Below are 16,177 nucleotides of genomic sequence, written 5' to 3'. Positions count from 1 at the left end.
TTTTGTCAGCATAAAAGGGGAACCACTCCATAGCCAAGCTTATCCTAAGGTCCAAAGGCCCCCCACAAAAGCAGAGCCATGCAGGGGTTCGGTGGCTATGGTGCTTCATGTCTGCAGCCATGCAATTCCAACCTTCATTTCACGATGCATTTCTGTACTCTCAATTATCTACAAGCCATCTACATTTAGATGGCTTGTCTGTGAATACAGCTACAAATGACAGCATTTATGCATTTCTGATTGAAACGTAAGTATATTAGACTGAATCAGAAACATCCTGAGCAAAATGGAGAAATATTTATTCTCAAAGATACATATGAAAGTTCTACTCTGTAGAGCATTTTATGACTCATTCAGAGAGATGGTTTGGTTAGTTTTTTTTCCCCTCACACATAGCCTCATTCTCTAACTTCCCAAGTTGTTTGCTGCCTTCTTGCTTTTCAGAAGATTTTCCTCTCTGAATTGCCATCAGGTTGCTCAGCAGCAGCAGCGCAAGAATCCAGTAGTGGTGATGGAATTTTGCGCAAACACAGATATCCACCTGAACCTTCACAGTGGCTATGTTGTGTTCAATTTTTTGAATGGAGTAAGTGCAAAGAAGCAGTAGTAAAGGATTTTTCTTAAAAGTTGCTTTGGCTTTGTAATTGGGAACCTTACCAACATTACTCTTCCGTGTTATACCAGAAAGAGTAGTCTTGGGCAAAGACCTATAAAGATAGTTACCCCAGTAAATGATGATTTCTTCTCTTTAAATTGCCTTGCATTATATCACAGTGTTTGCTCCTACAAATACAAATTCAAAGCTGTATGACTACTTTCAAATATAATACTCCAGCACGGTAAGTGTTTACTAGAAACTTTCTACTGGTGAAATGATGTGAAGAATGAATACCATTTGCCAAAAGCCAGCAGAGGGATTCAGTGACGGAGCAAAGTTCTGAAATTCGCAACTTGTAACTCAGATGACTGTCCTCATACCAAACCTGTGTTTTAAGTCATGATAATAATAATACTTTTTTTTTTTTTTTTTTTCACCACCACCATTTTTTGCCTTTGAGTAATTGCCAGGAATCTCACTCTGCAGTCTGGAGACAGCAGAGACTCTGTTCTGCAATTAAATGTTAGGGAGTGTTTAATGAGAGCTCCAAGGCTGATTCATAGTTCAAAGTTATCCAGAAGGTTTCTTTTTCTTTTCTTTTCCTTTTTTTTTTTTTTAAATCAAAACCAGATCATTCATTTTTATCTCAGACAAAAATATGATAATGGCTAATTCATTGGGCGGGGAGAAGGAATGTAGGGAGTTACTGATAGAATTTAAATAAAAAAATTTAGAGGTCTAATATTTTATTTCATTTCAGAAATGTAATAAATCTTCTAAAAGGCCTTACGCAATTTCTCCTTGAAGGTATTGCACTCTGATAATGATGCCATGCCCTTGCCAGCCAATTTCGTGATTTGTTCAGGTTATTCCAATAATATCTACATTTCACGGGAGAGTATTCACATTCAAATCTTCCCTGAGATTTGTCATGCCCTGTTGTCATCATGTTTTCTCCTGTGTCACCTTCAAGGACTGATAGGGCATGAAAATCTGTAGGAATAAACAGGACTTGAAATCCCCAGTGAAAGAAGCTGTGTCTCAGCCCTGTGGGGAACTGAGCTCCTTCACTCCCACTGATGTCATTAGCGCTCTAGGAGACTCAGCATTTTGGAGAGGATGCTCAGTGCCTAGCAGAATTAGGATGTAATTGCCAATTTCAAGCCTATGTACAGAACCGTGTCTCAGGCCAGGAGATGGGAAGGAAGTAGCAAGCCGGTTACAGAAAGTCATACGTAAACATCAACGGATGCTTTTGTAGAGGAGGATGTCCCTTTGGAGAGCAACTTTTTCATTTCTAAAGACTCCTACCCTGTAGTAATATACTGAAGGTTACTGAAAAAGAAGCACAGCTATGCTCCCAGAAACATGTTTTCTCTCTAGCTAGTGTGTTTGATTCCTGGAAATGGAAAGGAGTGCAGGGAATAAAAATGGCTGTGTTTAATCAGATAGAATTAGTTATTCCACATAATTGGAATCTTTCACAAACTGAAAGAATTGCCCTCTAGTATAGCACAGGAAAAACTGGGAGTTTATTGCTGAGATTGGGGCTAATGGGAGAATTTTAGAGGATAAAGACAGGTCTGGGACAGGTATGAGAGACTAAGATGACAGTGATTGGAAATTACAGTGTAATGGATCCACTAACAAGGGATAAATAATTTAGGGTCTGTCTTGATGATCAGGGACAGTTACTTTCAGGACAGTTTTTGTTTGCTCATTAACCAGCCAGATCAGACCATGGACTGGCAAGATACTTGAAATATCCTTTAAATAAACTTTAAGGAAACTTATTTTGCAACCTGAATACTCAGTTTGTGGAGGTGGGGGATCGGTGTGTAGGTCTGGTAGGCTATGAAAGTGGAGAAGTAGATCCTTAAAGGGTTGGGGTTTTTTTCCGAGTTGGGGTTTTTTGTTTCACAATCGTTAAAAATATTTTGCATTTGAAAGTAAAACCACTTCTGGTCAAAGAAAACATGTGGAGATAAACATATGTAGGATTTCTTCATTCCCTCAAGTAATCTTATAAACATAATGCTTTCAAGATAACGATAGTATACAGAAGGATGGCGTATGTGCCTAGTTTTGTGGGTAATTGGCATTTTCCATTCGTAGTAGAGCAATGAATGTGCTAACTTTGTTTATATTTAATGCACGATAATCACACCCTCATCTAGCGCAGAATGAGGGTTGAAACAACTGTTAAAACATACAGTGTTTCAGACACCTAAAAAGTGCTGTCTTCAACCTCAGTCCTCACTAGAGCTACGCTATGGCCCACACGTAGCACTGACCTCCATAGGTCCACAGTCACGGCTCTCACTGGCGTCACTCTGAGCATCACATCATATTTGAGCATAACCTTACACTATGTGCGCATGGAGAACGCAAGTGTATTTTTATGATGAATGCCAGAGTCCATCAGGAAATAACTACATGGTTTTATATAAAATTGTGACAAGTGTAACTACAGGCAAGGAAAGATCTTGAGTAGAGCCCTGTAATTTTTTCCATTCTTAGTTTGCAAGGCTGATTTCCCCGCTGCTCCTCACAAGCTGTGCTCAGTGCAAAGTTGCCACTATGAGAAAGAAGGGACTCAATACCCTACAGACAACATCCACGCCTTCCCAGCTGACCCCCATCCCAAAAGGAAAAGGGGTTGCCGTTGTAATGTCCTTATGGCAGTGGCAAACACCGTGAGTGCAGGTACATCTGTATGGGCTGCTCACACCACCTGCAGCGGTCTGGGCACGTGTGGGCACCGAGGCTGCTCTCTGCTGCTAGGTGATGTGCGAGTCCTGGAGCAGACTGACGAACATCCAGCCCCTTGACGTGCACATTTTCCTTCTTTCCAGACAGCTGGATGCAGTGTGGCTTGATCCAGAAGCACGCCAGAGGTCCCTGCAAAGCGGGGTCCTAAAACTGGAGCTTTCTACCGCGGGAGCGCTCGAGGGCAGAGCCCCCCGGCTGAGCCTGAGCAGGCACCCGGGCACCAGCACTGGGGGCGGGTGGGAGGCTGAGTCACTGCACAAACTCAAACCATGCCCGCTTCTTGATGCAGGCAGCATACGAGATCATGTTTTAAAAGTAACCTGTGGTCAGAATTAGCAAATGCAATTTATACAGCCCCAGCACTTGACTGCTTGTCAAAAATTCCCTCTGGTGGGCATTCCTTGCTCAATTTGTTCAAAGAGACAGAGCCAGCCTTTGCCAACTAGGCGGTGTTACATTAGCATATTTCTATTAAAACATATGTTATTTTGTTCAATTATGACGTTTCTTCCTTCTTAGCCTGAAGCAATATTTGAGATATCACCCCAATACTCCGTAATTATAAAGATATATCCTATACATTGCACTGAAAAATTGTAAGACTTGAAGAGCATACAGCCTACTCAGGCATTCCATTCTTTGAGTACAGTATAGAGAATAATTATGGTTTCTCATATTCTCCGAGTAATTAATTTGAAGAATTTAATTATATTTTTCATATTAATTATTAATGTATTATTCACCCAGCATAGTCAGTTCATAATTCATAGATGTATTAGTCAAGTAATTCAGTTGATGAATTTCATAGGTTTGAATAAGTTATTCAATTTTTTTTAATTATTCACTCAGCTCTAGGAGTATCTGTTGACTCTTGAATATTAGCTGTAGTGTGGCAACTTCTTTTTTTGCAGGGTCTTGTGAACACCTGAGATTAAAACTAAAAGCTAGTGAAATGCTGTCCAGCCCTGACGTGTATTTATGTAAGGTTGCTTCACAAAGAAATGGCAGTTTAATCTGATTAGCAAATTCAGATTTGGGATCTTTACACCTATTTAAATTTAAACTTCAGTTTTCTTACAATATGTTCTCATAAACTAAGGGGGTTTTTTGCTACATTTTCACCTCATTTAATCTTAAATCGAAACCTATGGCAAAATCCAGTCCTCACATTTACCTTTCGCTGATGCTAGAATTATACCCATGATGACACACCCATTCGTTAATCTATGAGTTTTGTCATCAGGTTTATGCTCAGATAATTCTGTTTATATCAGGAAACTTCTAACCAGAGTAGAAGAGAATAGAACTAAGGTTTCTACAGTATGCTGCCAGTGCAGCAGCATACTTTAGCTTAGCCTAAACAATAAATATGTAAGTGGCCTAGACAATTTCCAGGGAAAATAGTCTTGTCATACTGGGAGCAGCACCTCTGGGTGTATATCAGGTAACAAGTTTGTTGTGGCAGAGGAATAACACACAGGATGAATTATCAAATCTTTACATATCTAGATTTAGTGATTGTATCACATAAGTGGGGCCCATAATGCTGGTGGAAAACCAGAGAAGAATGCATATACATACGTGTGGTTTTATAGGTTTTTTTTAAGACAGAGAGCGCTTTGTGTATGAGTATATAACATAATAGTCGATACTGGGAAATAACAGAGCAAGTGAAAAGCTCTGAGTGAAATATACTTTATTCATAATGTTTCTGGGTCCCTTATTCTGCTAAAAAAAGTGATTTCCATTAATTTAGGCTTTTTACAATCACATCTTTTTGTCTAAGAAAAGTTTGTCTTGTATTCTAAAAAAAAAAAAAAAAAATAGCAGTAACTTTAATTACATTCAAATGATGCTTGGAAAGGTTTTCATGGTGAGCACAGCACTGTAACACTGATCTATGGAATGCAATGCATAGTTTGAGATTTTTCCCTGTACAGACCCCAGGGAGTTTTCTTTTTAACAGCTCTAAAAAAAATAAAGCCATTTTTTCAAAAGAACCCTGTATTTAGAATATATTGGTTCCAAATTCTGTGCATATTAATGTTATCACATTTATCATTTGTGTATTGCTGTTTCGTACAACCTCAGTGTCTATGTTAAATCCAAACCACAGAGGCATATGCCAAACCTTTAATGATTTCCAAATCCACAGTTACGATACAATATTCTAAAAGAAAAGTCTCCAGCTACAGGTTGCTTCTTTCATTGAGGAAGATGTTTGTGTTTTGGGTTGTTACCTCACTAGCAGGCAGTCCATATGGTGCTAAATCCTGTAAACTAACTGTAACTAGGTATAAAATTCATAGGGAAAAAATGTAATTTATCACAAATGCACAGCTGGTATCTTCTTCTAAGTGGTTGTTTCCTAATCTGATACCAACCTGTTTACAGCCCTGGTATGTTATTGAGCTGTAAAATCAATAACAAATAGCATGCATGATCCCCTGAGAGATTAACCATTTATTCCAGCTGTGGAGAACAAATGAAGGTTAAAGCAAAGGAGCTGCTTTAAGAAAGGTGCGTGCACATTTATAGATGTGTGTGCGCATGAAATGAAACCAAGTAAGCCTCTTTTAGATTAATTGATAATAACTGCAATAACAACATAGGGTGGTTTGTTTGTTTTTAATTATGGCTGGTTTTTTAAGCAGCTGATTTTCAAGCTCAGATTTACATGTGGTTTGCTTTCTGTGTGCTCCCAAAAGTGCTTGATATGTGATTTATATATGTTCTTTTCCCAAAATGTTTCAGTATTACTCTGCTCTTTTCTTTAATCACATCTAATATCTCAAGGAGTACTGCCTGGGGCAGACCGAGCATAAGCACTGAAAGCTGCAGCGGTAAAAAATATAGTGGACGGAATTGTCGTGCCCTTTCTTCCTGGCTCACAGCTGTAAAAGCTGTGGATGTTTTAACGTGTGCACGTGCAACGGGAGGGAAGTGAGAGATGAGACCCGTGGTGAGCAGCGGCAGGGGTGAGGAACGAGTGGAAGGAGAGAAAGGGGAGAGCGGGCTGGCTCCGGGTGGGCGGGGGGTGGTGGGGTGACCAGGGAGGAGGCACAGGGGGAGAGTTGCAGGTGGTGTGTGTGGCATGCCGGCCTGTGGAAAGGACCGGGGATGAGTGGAACTGCCACAGGGTTTTGCAGTATTCCTAGGGACTGATTGTGCTGGCAGCATCTAAAACCTCATCTTTTGAGCAAAATACAGGTCTTAGTCTTAGATGTGGCAGAACCAAACTGAAAGCAGTGGTTCCAAAGGGGAAAAAACCTCCTTCTGAGCCCAATTCCTTGCTGTTTGATGTGCAAAGATATCCGATATAATCTTAACACCAAGACTCTGTCTGTCTCCCTGCATAGCAGTTAGAAAGATGCTATTGCCATTTTAATCAAATTAACCATTTCTCCTGTGATCCTTGGATTTTTTCATCCCTCTGCATGACAGTGCTTAGCCCCTTGTACCAGTTGGTCTGCCTCCTTTATCTCTGAGTTGGTTGCAATTCATCGTTTTGCACTGTATGTAGTTTGTAAAGTACTTTACAATGAAAGACACTTGCAGTGATTTACTTTAGCCTAATTCCATCAACTGCGGAAGTGCTGTTCCTCGTTTTTCCAAAACAAGATCAGAATTTGACCTCAAAACACCCCAGTGAGAACAGTATTATTTATACTTATTTTATAGAAGGATAAATTGAAACACCGGGTTTAAGTGACTTGCCTGAAGGCATGAAGCTTCTCATTGCCATAGCAGAGACTCGAACACATGAATCTAGATGCCAATGTCCTTGCTCTAAATGACAGATGAACTCTGCAATCAGGATTGTGCTCAGACGGAAAAATCTACTAACATCCATGGACTTATAAAACCAATTTAAGCCAAGGAAGAGTCAGGCCTGTGCCTACTTTCCAGGAGCAGAAAAGTAGAACTGTTTCTTTTCCTGCAAGCGTGACAGCTGCTTACGGGATAGGGAAAATGCTCTTTGAAAAGGTGAGTTCTGCAGGTTTGGAGACTGTCCTGTACCAGAAAGTCAATTCTTTCCTTCTCACCTCTGTGGAGAGTACAGTTAAAAAAAAAAAAAAAAAAAAAAAAAAAAAGAGAGAGAACTCCCAAAGAAAATCATATGCCAAGTTTAATTTCATAATTTTCTTTTTTTCTCTATTTGTAATTTAATGCTTTAATTATAAAGGTTTATTATAACATTGTAATTGTTTATTCATCGATCTGAGACACTCAGTGGAATTCCTTCACTGGGAGGATTGCAGTAAAATTACAACACACAGGAGACAAATCGAGCTTGTAACATTGGCAGTCTCGTGGGTACTAAATATCTTCAAAGTCAACACATTTGCTGATGGGCAATAAGAGAGAAGACAAAAAGTAACTTCTCCTCCAGTCCTCTGCTATTTTTAGTGCCTCCGCAGCTGTCTATATAGTTGGGGGGGTTTTGTGTAGTCTGCTCCATCAGTCACGAAGGTAACAGCTCAGCTCAGCTCAGCTCCAGCCTCGGTGGCGTTATCTCAGGCTGTCGTACAGATACGCTGTACTCAGAAATGCTGCATGCCCATCGTGAATGATGGGCGGCAGAGGCAGAGCAATGGGCGTCATGCCGTGTCTGAGTTTTATACTGCTTATTCCCTTTACCGATGTAACGTCAGAAGTTTGATGCACTTTAAAGATTATGCTGGATTTTCTGAACTGTTTTGCAGTAAGAAATTTGATGCAGTGGATACTGAGAAGAGATGACAAAAAATTATTTGATGTTCCTTTTAAGCCCGTGGAAAGCCAGCTCTCAGACTGTAATTTCCTGGAATTTATTATTCACAATTATTCACTGTATTTTGTTTTGGCAAATCTTTTTAACTCTGTTTTGATCATGCACAGTCTTCCATGAATAATCATCATTTCAGACTGGAGCTGTTGTGATAGGTCAAAAGAGAGATATGGCACTGTCATGTTTGTGACTGGAAATGGAAGAAACAACTTCTAGTGCGGCATTTGCAAATGCGGATGTAAAATTTGGCACCTGTAAATATTCATGTACATACACTTGCAACTACGCTCTGGGCTTGATCCAAAGCCACTAGAGGTAACAGAAAGAATGAATATTCATGTTAGTAAAACTTAATTCCTAGATGGTTCACTGAAAGCAAATGTAAAGAGAAAGCAATATAGGCAAAAATGCATTAATGCCACTAACTATTCACAGGCAAAAAGGTCCTACTTATTACATTCAAATACTGGTGGGGTCTTTTTGCACATGTGTTAATGAAATAACACACATGCACACAACTATGATTATGGTCCACCTTTTAGCACTATCTTTCCAAACCACAGAAGCTCTGCTGCTTACCAAAGAGAAGCTAGGAGAAAATTAGAAGTTCAAAATATGTGAAACTGGTCCAGCAGAAAGGAAGCTTTTTTTTTTTTTTTTCTTTTGCTATATAGAACAGGAAACTGAAGCAGTTAGAAAGTTTTACTTGATTTTGCATACTTTCCCACAAAGCTCAATACATAATACAAGCAGGAGCTAGCAGTTTCACTGTGGACTTGTGAAATTTTCACTTTCTCTTAGGACATACACCTAATCTCCACATATGTGAAATTACTTACAGTTCAAATCCCCAAATTGAGCAACAAAGCAGAGCAAAACAAAAAAAAGTGCATCTGATAGGTTTGAGTCAGCTGTTACAATTTTGTTTATTTTTTTAATTCTTTTTTTCTCTAGCAGAAAGGTAGAAAAATTATTTTAAGAGAGACATTATCACGAATGAGTCTGAAGAGGCAAATGCACACCTAGCATGCAGAAATTTCCCAGTCAGATGGAGGCTGCAATTGGGAGATGCAATCATTTGAAGCTGACATTGGTTTTGCTTGAGCGGTGTTCACCGATGGCACGTAGCCAACTTCACGCAGCACTGGGCTATGGGGCAGCCTTCAGGTGTCAGCCGCCTGAACTCTACCCGTAAGTCAAGCTCAGTTCATTCGTGAGAAAATGAGGTGTTAAGATGATAGAATATCGCTCGTACAAGACCATAGATCTTTATACTTTACAAAAATCTATCATCACCCCTGTGATTAGATAATTAACAGAATTGGTGCTTATAGCGCTACACGTTCTCATAATTTGCACAATAGCAACGTGAATGGAGGAGTTTACGTTTGCATTTGCCTGCCTAGCGAAACATCACTATGTACAGCCAGGACAACGCATTTTTAATGCAGAGTAACCTGTCATTCTCTAGTCCAAACATATGTGCTCTGTTGTCAGCTGGTTTAAATGTCCCACTGCCACTTTAAAAGATTTCTGTTGTCTTGGACTGAGCTCTCATTTCTTTACAAACTGCTTAGAGCATGAGAATAACCAGCAAGGCAAGTAACAGGGCACCATTTCATATCCTGTGCTTTCAAAGTCCAAGAGTACTTAAAGGCATGCCTGTATGTACAGGGAGGATTTGCCTGATGTTATAAAAGTGACTGAACACCAAATACATCAACAATTTCTGCCACAAAATGAACAATCTCCTGCAGTAACGAAAGGAAGTGCTCATGAATGATGGGGGGTGGGGGGGGAAGTAAATATAATTCTTCTGCCAAGGGGATAGTTTGTACTCAGCGCAGAGTATCCAGAGTCTATACATCAGACTCCACGAGACTGAGCTTTGCAACTGAGTCACCTTATTTCAACTTCCAGGTGTGAAGAAGAATGTCCAAATGTTGTCACAGGATTAGACGGCTGCAATTAGACAGTGACAGTAGCTCTGCAAGTTGGGAGGAACAGTCTCCTCATTTGCACTCCAGCTGTAGGGCTCCGGGAGTGTTTAGAGAAGAAAGCAGATTTTTTTTCCCTGTCACTACCTCCACCACTATCTTTATAAACTGGGTGAAAGCATTTTTTTCAGAATATTTTGGTAGCTTCTCTTCAAACAGGTATTGTTTTACCTTGGCAAATCTGAAGGTCAGGACTGGGCAGGTGTGAAGCTGTAAGGGGAATAATTGCCGTAACCGGCAGCAAGGAAAGCAGCTCTTCAGTATGGATCCTGATTAGAAGGAAACATCTTGTATAAACCATGGACGATTGTAGTGCACTCTAACTAACATGAAATGAATTTTTGGTTCTCCTGAAGACCTTGGAGTTTGAGGTGAGAGGAACTGCTACCTGGAATTCCTAGTCTTCATTCTAGTTCAGAAACACCTTTCATCTCAAATTGGGACAAAAAGATGCAATTTCTTACAAGTTGCCATTCCCGAATCATTTCACTTCAGAAATATCTAGGTAGTCCCATGACTTGCTTCATTTTATTAAAAGCATTTCTTTTTTACTTGCTCTGACTTTTCTATTATTAGCTACAGGATAATAAGTTTTTTGTTGGATGTGACAAATGTTCATAAAATCACAAATCAAAACGGTCACTGAAACAAGGTTCTTTGACCTTGTCAAAATGAAGTATTTAAAAAAACTTGTGTAAAAATTTTTGTTTATCTATGCATTCCAGAAAATGTTTGATGTAATTGAACCAGCATTCTCCAACGGAAAACTGTTCTATCTGCAAAAATAGTAGATCATCATTAATCGTAAGGAAAATGAAAACAAATAAGGAGATGGCGAAAAAAAAACTTAAGTGAAAAACAGTGGTTGTGCAAGATTTTCAGAGGGCCTGAGAGATACAAGAGGTCAAACTATAATATCACTGAAGCTGGTGGGAATTCTGTCAATTGCTTTAATGTGACTGGTGTTCTATCATGTATCTTACGAAAATTCAACATTATCTATTTGAAGGCCCAGAGAACAGCAGATGTTTCTTGAGACTAACTGACAGAATCCAGTCCCTCTGATTTCTTTGGTGAATAAGCAGGTGTGTGTGTGTATATATATATATAAAAATGTACGTAGTCAAATGGAGGTGACGTACACCAAAGTACAGCAGCTGAGATTGTAAATATTGGAGTCCAAATGCATAACGAAGCTCCAGCATTTGCATTTGAAACCCATCATGACAAACTGTAAGCTAAGTCTGATGGGCAATGCCCCTTTATGGGTACTTTGGATGCGCAGTGGGTGGATCAGAATGAGATGCTGATTTCATTTGGATTTCTGCCCTTACATCCACAGGACTGCAGCTTTGGCATTGTTTGCCTTTGCTGCAAAGTTCATTTCTGTTTCAGCATCTGTTCATGGACAGAAGTCTGCTTCTGGTTCTTTTATGGTACATCTCTTGCTGTTTCACCACGATACATTGCTTGTTTGTTCACTTCTCCTGCTTGCTTTCTGCAACAGCTATGTTCTTTCTTCTCAAGTCCGCTGTGCCAAACCCATATCTACGTGTAGCCAGGCCTCTGCATCAAGCATTTCATTTGTCCTAACAAGGAATGGTCTTCATTTCAGTTCTAAATTAATCTCCTCCTCACGCATATCATCTGTTGTGATAATCCTACATTTTCTACTGTAAGGTATTTAAATCACAAATGCAGAACCAGTAAATTAAGGTAATAGGAAAGGTTATATACAATAAAATAAATTAATTTCTGAGCAAGTTAAGATTTCTTCTTTTTTTTTTTTTTTTTTTTTTAAATCTACTTCCAAGAAGAGGTAGGTTGAGGGGGGAAGTTTCTTGTTTCCTATTTAATGTCAAGTCATTTGGTGTTTGTAAGTATTTGTAAAGCTTTTCACAAGGATTTAGCGGCATATCACAAATCCTGCTGATATTAGTAGGAATTATATAATCAAATCTTTGTACAAATATTTGAAAATATAAGAACACAATATCTATTTTTCAGTGTCATTTTACCTCTTTTTTACTCTTCTGGTGTTGGGTGTTTGTTTGTTTGTTTGGTTTTTTTTTACTTTGTTCATTTTGTGATCATTTTCCAGATCAATATCACAGAATTAAGAGTCTTTCTGTAGCAAACTTTCTGTGAAGTACCATTCAAAGACAACCTTTAAATCTTTCCAGAATGCTTTTCCAGAGTTTTGTTGCTAGAGAAGCTGTTTGTTACTGCAAGGTGGTATGGTATTGAGCAGGTAAGCTTTCATCCAGTGTCATCAGATGCTTCAAGTGCACCTGTGGCTCCAAGTGCATCTGAGGTTAGCTCCAAGAGATGAGAGAAGTGCACCAACCGTGAGCATCTCTTTCAACAGTCCCTGCTCACAAAAGAAACTGTCCGAGATAACAGATCAGTGTCAGAGATCACACTGTAAACCAAAGAAATAGCCTCTTGGGTTGAAAGCTTCTTAGTCATGCAAAGGATGATGTTCAGGTAAACTCCCTGATTCATCTGCTGACCTTATTTGTACTAAAAAAAATGCTGGGATGTTGTGGCTACACCTATGCTAGTAAACTGAACAGTGCTGGGGCTTGTTTTCTTGTTCTCAGGTTAGCTGGCACAGTCTGGACCCCTTCCTCTTGCTAAGTTCTCTTGTCTTCAGGGGAGGCTACTGACAACTAAGCTACCAGCTGGGGAAAAGTGGAGAACGGTCCTTGCTTTGTGTTGACTCCCAGTTTGTGCCCAAGAAATATTTGGGAAAGGCCTCATGTGCTGGGCCAGAACTATGCTAATGACTGTTCAGTTACGAACAGAACATGAACAATGAAATTCCTAAGAGCATTATTTAGTTTACTAGTATATATGTTCCTTATGATTATATCCTAATATAAAAGGTATCTTTTCAGGGAAGAAAGTATTACTTAGTGCATAAGCATTCCATTCCAAAAGTCACCTTTTGCAGTTGCATTTCCCTCTTTATATCATGTCCGTGGAGAGCAAATAGCAGTAACTTCACTGCGAAGAACATTGTACTTACTATTCCCTATAATATGCTATAAGAAATGTGCAATTTTACCTACGCATCTTTAGAGGCTTCTGAAAAAGAAAAGCAGCCTGAAGTCTATGCTGGGAATATGCTAATTAAGGGATGTGATTGAAATGTTAATCAAGATATTCTAAGGCTGACAGAGGAAGGAGATGTCTTAATCCTCCACGTTACCACGAGGTCCTCCATTGCCCAGTCACAGCAGAGAAAAAGCAAAAGAAATTGAGATGGAGGGAGACACCACCCACTGCGGACTAAGAATCTGCTCTGTGTCTCTCATATTTGCAGTCAACAATAGCACAAAGCTAAAACAGAGCTCTGAGACTTCTCCCGAGCATGCCAGATCAGGGACAGACTTTTGAGGCTAATTAGTGAACCTCAAACGCTTGCAAAGATGAATTGTTAGCAGCAGCCTTAGAAATTTATTTTTCATTTAAGCTCTTTGTAGCTTTGTTCTGTTACTGCAGATCCCTGTTTTAAGTAAACATGCCATTTAAATCTTGTCTAGTAATAAAGTGGATGCTGAATAACCTGACAAGATGTATTTTTAAAAAATGTCAAAATCAAAGCTGTCTGAAAGGGTTAGACTTCTTTTGTGGTGTCCAGTACCTGAATGCATTTATGCATAGTACTCAGATGGCAAAAAAGATGCACCTCCACTGCATTACACAAGTGTAGGAGCTGGTAATGCAGTTTTGTGGTTAGAGAATCTGCTTGAAGCCAGTGCTAGCCAGGCAAGTTTTCTGGAAGCAGGATCTTAGTGAGAATGTTTTCAGATGTATTGGTGGCTTAAAAAATGCACTTAAGTTAATTTGTGCAGCAGCTGTTCTTGCAAATATTATGTACTGGGTTACTACATGGCTTTGGGAGGACTTGCCATTTTGTACTCATGAAATTTGAGGAAGACAAAATTTTATTTCCTGCTGGTTAGTTCCTAAAGTTGTTATAAATATCCCTTGTTTTCCCTTGCTCTCTTTTCCTCTGAGCCGTGCCAACAAATACTTTCGTGTCCTAGCAGTCCTGAACTGTATCTTTACGGAGTGTATCTCTGCAGTGAACCTGTTAGTGTTGAGAATTCAAGGTCCATACTACACATCATATTTAGGGAAGGAATGTTATTTCAGACTACACCTAGTGTGGCCTTATGGACTAAAAACCCACTAGCGTTTGGACCAGGTTAGTTGTGCTCTTGGTGTTCATCTTCCAGTGTAATCCCAAAGGGATATTGTTCATGCGCTCTTAGACTGCTACATGGTGTGAATCAAATTATGTGGTACGTGGGAATGATTGAGGAGTGTGCTTCAAAAGCACACTCCTGATCTGGATTAAAACACCAATATGAACACACTCTGTTCTTGAAGTGTTGTGAAAATACAGTTTCAAAACTTATCAGAGATGTCAGGGTGATTTTGATGGCACTATTCACTGAAATGATCAGGAAGAGGGTGTCGAAATCCTTTAGTAAACCATTCTGAACCATAATGTCCTTTGCAGTTTTAAATCTCTCTTTGGAACACTCCAAATATGAAGTAAAATATGAACACGAAAAAAAATCCAACGATGCGGTACTACAATTACAGAAAAAATATTAAAAGCAAATACAGTCAAACTAATATGCTCATACCTGTCGTTTAGAATTAGTTGACATTGGTATTTATTTTGTTTGGAGCATTGGGATCTTCGGTTGGTTCATTGAGTTGAGCGTAGATTTTTCTTGCTCTTCTTTGCTTTTAATTCTTTATGCAGTTGACCTTTCTGGCACAGCAGTTTGGGACCACCACTGATGAAATGTTATTAACATCTTAGCACAGCTACATTAATAATCCAAAGGAAACACAGCTAAACATGCTCTTTCCAACTTGCTCAGTGACTTAGCACCAATGGTGTGCACAGCTGGTGTAGGTGACCTGTTTTCAGCAGGAGCCCTGGATACCCTCATTCCCTGCGGTGAAGAGAAGGTGATCCTGTTGGCTGGATCATCTTGGACTGACACTGTATTCAAGGCAGAAGCTGTTCCTCAGCACAACTTTTGTGAGCTCAGGGTAGCTGACTTTGCTGGAACATCAGTTGCGGCGGATGCTCAGTGCCCCTGAAAGCTCAGTGCCCAAGAATTATTTGGACCCCAGAACCAAAACACAGACATCTGAGTCATGGGGCAGTTTAGAAGATGCAACAAAAGAGATCTGCTTAAAACTGCACGCAGATTTTCTGGCAAGACCAGGGAGAGAGCGCTGAGCTTTCTGCTTTCCAGTCCTCTTTCCAGATCACAGGATGGATTGCTTCATCTTAATAGCTCATATGAACTGTTAATATTATTAACATTTATTAACCCCTCCTGCAGACTGTTAATTAAATAATGCAGAGTAAAACCTTAATTCCTTTGGTGCTGACTAGATATCTCTTCCACTTGACACAATTTCATTTATCATTACCCTGTGTCCCTTGTGTTTAATTTTCAGATGAACTAAATGCCTGCATTTGGTATTTAAGATACCACATTAAAAGTGACTGCGAACATAACAAACATAAGCAGTGTTACCAGAAGTTGGCACGGCGAAGCCAATAAACAAGCCTGACTGTAGGAAATTGCATCCTCAGAAATGTGGGGAAAGAACCTTGAGTAAGTCTATCTTTTAATGTAAACTTATGAAGAATAATAGTTAATAAGCCTTTGCTGAAATGTGGCAATGTTCTCCTCGTGTGACAGGTTTAAGTTTACACATAAATGCTGGAAGGAATGGATGAGCTGATTGCCCAAAATGTGATCCTAAGTTATGGTAACCCTTTACCCCGGCTTGACTTTTTATTATGTCATGCAGCTGTGAGCCATACCGGCGCTAAAGGAATGACTTGATGAATGCGCTTTTAAAGCAGTTAAGCTAACGCTCCCATAAAACTGGGGGAAGTATGCAGATTAGTGTCCTCTTCTGGATGCTGATAAAAGGCACTATTTATAAATATAAAATAATTGTTTGGCAAGCAATATAACCTTTTTCATG

The 16,177-nt window shown here is 39.5% G+C and overlaps 1 long non-coding RNA gene across 3 annotated transcripts in view; it reads left to right on the top strand.

Moving 5' to 3' along the window:
- The window catches only part of LOC129203033 (uncharacterized), a 29,654-nt gene that overhangs the window by 11,109 nt on the left and 2,368 nt on the right, over positions 1-16,177 (top strand). For all 3 annotated transcript variants that reach the window (XR_008575901.1, XR_008575902.1, XR_008575903.1), the window contains exon 2: positions 15,638-15,798. This is a non-coding gene — a long non-coding RNA (uncharacterized LOC129203033). The remainder of the gene's footprint in view (positions 1-15,637; positions 15,799-16,177) is intronic.

Source organism: Grus americana, chromosome 2, assembly GCF_028858705.1.
Source record: "Grus americana isolate bGruAme1 chromosome 2, bGruAme1.mat, whole genome shotgun sequence".
In the NCBI taxonomy this organism is placed as follows: domain Eukaryota; kingdom Metazoa; phylum Chordata; class Aves; order Gruiformes; family Gruidae; genus Grus; species Grus americana.
The sequence above is the reverse complement of the archived record's forward strand: the minus strand, read 5'-3'. Positions and strand labels throughout refer to the sequence as shown.